Raw genomic sequence first — 5262 nt, 5'->3', positions numbered from 1 at the left:
CACAGAAACAGTACTATATAACATTTTAGACACATTCTAGACAGTTTATCAGCTAAAAAAAGTTAATTTTGGGGTAAGTTACTCTTTAAAAGCTAGCGTTGACCACAAACTACATCTCCTATGATGCGTGTGAATTATTTTACCCACTAAATGACGGCATACTACCACTAGGTGGAGGTGCACAGAGTTTAAAAGTACCCCTTAGCCGGTGAAATTCATTATGTAAAATCTACATTTCAGTGCAGTTTTGCTGGGTAGTTTTGCTGCGGCCCAGTTGTATTGAGAAGTGGGAATTTCCGACTTACAAGTCATAAATTTAAACTGGAATGCTCCTCCAGTGGGAACTTCCTGTTGAAATATGGGAAAGTTCAAAATTCAAGATGGGACCTACTAATCACAACTCAACAGTGAGTGAAACACTCTTACTTTTACTTTTAAATTTATTTCTGTATTATTTATTTTATATTTAGTTAGTTGTACGTGTAGCACTTTTCAGTGTTTTTAAAAGGAAGTGTTAAAACACAATGCAGAAAATACCATGTAGAGCTCAGTTACCCAGGATTTACACTACATGTGACTCCGCTCCGCTGCACTGCGGTGTGCAGGTTGCAGCTGTTCATTTGCACACCAATTTATACAGCGTCCTCTCCGCTCAGCTCCACGCCGGTGCGACACACAGAGGAGGAAGTGTGTGCAGGAAGGATCGCACAATGAATCCAATAATAAATGTGGAAGTCAGAGTAAAAAGAAAGAATTCTGTGAAAGACAAACTCCAAACACAGCTGAAAATATTGACATAAAATCTTTTGATATCTGTGGTTGAAACTGAATTGCTGTTGTTTTTTTGAAACTTCTGATTTCAAAATAAAATCCACATGTATTGTGTGTATACGTATGCTTCATGTTACATGTTGCCATCTGCTTCCCAAACAGAACCATACATTCTGACAGCATTTGTGTAGAAACGCATCCATATATTAATAATATAGCTGGGATTTCGACAAAATTATTCCGCCTTATGGTGTCTTATTCTGAAAATACGGATGTTGTGCTTGTTTCTTTTCCTGTTGGTGCGATGTGATCTTTGTAGATGGACTCCGGAGCAGCTCCAGCGTCCGGCAAAGATAGGACTGGTCCTAAATTGCCGGATCGCCGTCCACTCACCACCACCCTGCGCCGCCGTGCCGGGCCAGTGGAAATACAACCATTGATCAGAATGGTTGCGTATTTGCTGCGGAGGGCGGACCACAGCGCAGCTGAGCGGAGACGCATGTAGTGTAAATGAGTGGTTAGTGTTTGATAGCTGTGCTCAGTTGTAGCAATGAGACGAGAAACGTCAAAATTATTTACACTATTTTGAGGGCAACCATGACACTTGGTGAAAATGAGTTGGACACCCTTAATGCAAAATATTTCTATTAATTTTATATTTTAGAGTTTTATAATGTCACCCACATTGACCGTAAACCACCCCTTCAACAAACTCGAAGTGGCCCACGGGCCACCAGTTGATAATCACAGCTGTAGCACATTTTGCAGATCTAGACACATTTTTGACCGAAGGGGAAGAAATGTCTCTTTTGACTGTAAAGGGCTGACATTTTCAGCCTTTTACATGGTTATAGAGGAATTTTGAACCACTCTACTCGTTGCTCCAGCTCATCGAGCTTTGCAGATACTTGATATGTAAAGATTCTGACCCAGAGAAGCTGGTTTTGACTCCGTGTTATCGACTGTGTGTGAATCAGACACTCGTTTTCAATAAATCACAGCTTCAATTTCACGTCGACATCAGAGGGGGTGGGGGGGCCGCTGGGATTTAACGCTGTTGGCAGCGTGCAGAAGAGCTCATGCCACAATTGATTTAGGAAAGAAAATCGAGGCTGCCAGCAGTGTTTTATCTCTTTTTGCATAGAGGAGACGCTCCTTTCATGAAGAGGCACTTTTCTCCCCATTAATTCTGACGCACATTTTAGTCCATTTGTAAACAACACAGGGTTATTTCTTACAACAAAACAACAATAGAGAATCTAAATGGATGCATTCTTTATGGTTCAGATATAAACAGAGGTTTTAGTCTGAGGCCTAATAGTGTAAATGCATCTTGAAAAGGCTTTTGTTTTTGCACACAGATGGAGACAAATACTGAGAAAAAAGAATTTAATAAAGATATTATTCTAAAACATTTGTGTCAAAAAAATCCAATTTTCACCCTGGTGATTAGGAAATAAATATGCTGTTTGACCGTTTTGGTTCATTTCTGTTTCATTTTTACTAGAAAGAGCTTCAGGCCATAAACATTCTCTTTTTGGTCAAACCTTGTATTTAACCTTAAGCACATTTTCATGCAAGGTTTAACAGTAAAGTATGTTTTATAAAGGCCTCTCAGCATGAACTTTTAGCTCATTAGCTGTGAAATTAACTGAGTTATTGCCTGTTTTGTTTTGGCTAAGGCCGATTAGCTGCAGTGGCCATTTTCAGTTCGATTGACTCTAAATTTTATTGTTTTTAGGTGCACAACAAATGATTACTTTCTGAGAGTTTGTTTGAAATCTGTTCTATGATTCATGAGATATTTTGCTAACAGGTCAGACACACAGGCAAACGTTAAGGATCACAAGTCCTGCATTTGTTAGGATTTAAATAAACACACACCTTTATTTATGAAAGCGAACAGGTTGAAGCATTGCACTGAATGTAAGTATTGCAGTGTTAGATACGTTTCAGTGGCAGCAGGGAGGTTTAACTGATGCAGCTAGCAGCTTCTCATTAAGCAGACAGACACGTGAGATGGTGCCTTCAGGAACCATCTGATGAGAAACCCACAAATTGAGCTCAAACTGTGAAGGACTTTATTCAGGGAGGCACTATTTTCACACAAGGAAGGGCCACCGCTGAGCCGGGACCTCTTTAAGAATCTTAGCGTATCAGTCTGATGCTCAAGTGGAAGAACTAAATCTTATGGGAAAAAAATTTCAATCTGGACAAACAAATAAAAGCTGTAGTGAAGAGACGCCACAGCTAATATGTGACATATAACTGTGGTCTGACACAATTGTGTGATTTTGTTATTAATAATCACAAGTTGAAGTAATTAATTATTTTTAAAAATTGCAATAACAAACCAAGAAACTGAGAAGTTCAACTCGTGCATAAATATTGCAGTTTGTTGAGGAGCTGCTTGAAAACAAGTATTTGGCGCCACCAAGTGGCCTAAAGTTAAAGTACACAAATCTGATCAATCATTTCTTACTTCAACAATGAAAACGACAACAAAAAAAAAAGAGACACACTCTCCTAACCTAATGCCTAAAACTGATGTTCAAATCAAAAGTTCCTTTTTTCCTTTGTCCTGCAATTAGTGCTCACTATTTAAAAAAAGGGGGGCCAGTGCAGTCACCAGGCACAAACAAAGACCACCTCAGACACACCACCAGCACCCATACTTATAACTTCTCGTCTTTAAGGGCAGCCATGATTTCACAAATGTTTTTAAAATCACAGAAAAGCACACCTGCATGCACTCTCACTTTCTTTCCGAACTTTCACAGACTTTTTGTGTTTGCAGCTGACCCCCATCTACACTGCTGTGGCGGTCTTTACCTTTGGTACTGGGCAGTGATGTTGTCATGCTCAAAAACAAGTTGTAGTGAATCAGAAGTGTTGACTCCCACCAAGCAAGAGCCGGCTCCCCAATTTATTTATGTATTTTTCCAATTTTGCTGGCCTTGTGACACGGGTGGGCCACCTTAGTCCTCGAGGGCAATTCTCCTACGTTTTGGATTCTGCAAAACTTGAGAAAAGTTTATTCAGTCACCAAATCAGGTGTAATCGGAGCAGAGAAACAAATAAAACAACATATTCGATCTGTTCAATAAAATTTAAAAGTTTGATTAAAACATTATTAAAAGAAAGACTGTATCAGAACTAACACAAAATAAGGCAATGATATGGATTCTCATGAAAACACTAAATGTGAAAGAGTTTTTCAACACAAAAAGCGTTATATTTGCTGCCCCTAACTGACTAGAAGTCGCCTCCCAGCAGACTGGAAGTGGTCCGCGGACCACCACTTAATGATCACAGCTCAAACACACTTGTGAGGGGCAGAAATAGAGCTTCTGATAGTTTTGGTTGCGGACCGCAGCTTTAGGACTGAAGAAACGTTCAGGTACTCCAAAGGGCGTCGGAAAATACAGTGTTCCAGTTTAAATATTATTTTATGATGATAGATTTGCTTTAAAAAGAGAACGAATTCAAATATTCGTGAATTTTTAGCAAAACTAATACGTTTTCAGCGTTCAAATGTGCAGTTTTTAATTTTTTTTTTTTTTACTTTTAAAGCTATAATTGTATGATATTAAAAAAAATAGAAGAAAACTGAAAAAAACTCAAACGTCCGAGCCCAGTTTGACTCTATCCGTTCCGTTTCCTGGACCGAGTTCCTGGGGGAGGAGGGTCCGTGAAGGAGGCATGGGAAAGTTTCTCATCTTTTTCCGACGACATGATGGGAAGTTTATAAAGGAGGCAAAACCCAAGTCGTGACTTTTAGGACGTCAGCGGTGCTGAGAGCAGAGAGAGAGAGAAGAAGGAGGAGGAGAGAGAAAGGTAGGAATATGAAAAGATGAAACAAGAATAATGTAACGTAATGTAATGTAATAATGTAATGTATTTGTTAATTGAAGTAAAACGTTAATAAACCATTAACAAAAAGACAGGTTAGCCAAATTGCCACCTTAGCCAATTATGACTGTTTTCTATCTTCTTTAATTAGCAGATATTTCTAAGTTAGTTTGATATTTATTCTTAGGACAACTTGGTGTCCTCAATAAAACAAGTTCTTTAAAATAAAACAATAAAATTGTAACCATAAAAGACCTTTATTGAACTTCTTGTCAATAAATTGTACTGAAACTGGAGCTTTTTGTTTCTATATCTGTTGTTGTACAACAACAAACCACTAAATAATACTTATTTTAGTACATTTGTTAAATTAGAGGCATTTCTGAGGCGTATAACAAATGGGCCCTGATTCCCTCAGCGTCCATTGTGTCCTCTTCCTGTCAGAGGAGCTCGTGCTTTCAGCCTTTATCTGTTTTTGTTTCCACTCCGGGGGAAATAACAGCAAAACTTTATTAGGATAAACAAATAGACAAGCATCACAGCAACTCCCCCACACCGGATGTTTGTTCAAGATGTGTGTGTGTGTGTGTGTGTGTGTGTGTGTGTGTGTGTGTGTGTGTGTGTGTGTGTGTGTGTGTG

The 5262-nt window shown here is 38.9% G+C and overlaps 1 protein-coding gene across 1 annotated transcript in view; it reads left to right on the top strand.

Moving 5' to 3' along the window:
- The first annotated feature begins 4545 nt into the window (after nucleotides 1-4545).
- The window catches only part of gja4 (gap junction protein alpha 4), a 7497-nt gene continuing 6780 nt past the window's right edge, over nucleotides 4546-5262 (top strand). The window contains exon 1 of the mRNA XM_014024167.1: nucleotides 4546-4608. The gene's annotated coding sequence lies outside the window, so the exon portion shown is untranslated. The remainder of the gene's footprint in view (nucleotides 4609-5262) is intronic.

This window comes from Austrofundulus limnaeus, unplaced genomic scaffold (genome assembly GCF_001266775.1).
Source record: "Austrofundulus limnaeus strain Quisiro unplaced genomic scaffold, Austrofundulus_limnaeus-1.0 Scaffold410, whole genome shotgun sequence".
In the NCBI taxonomy this organism is placed as follows: Eukaryota; Metazoa; Chordata; class Actinopteri; order Cyprinodontiformes; family Rivulidae; genus Austrofundulus; species Austrofundulus limnaeus.
This window is presented reverse-complemented; position numbering and strand designations above follow the sequence as displayed.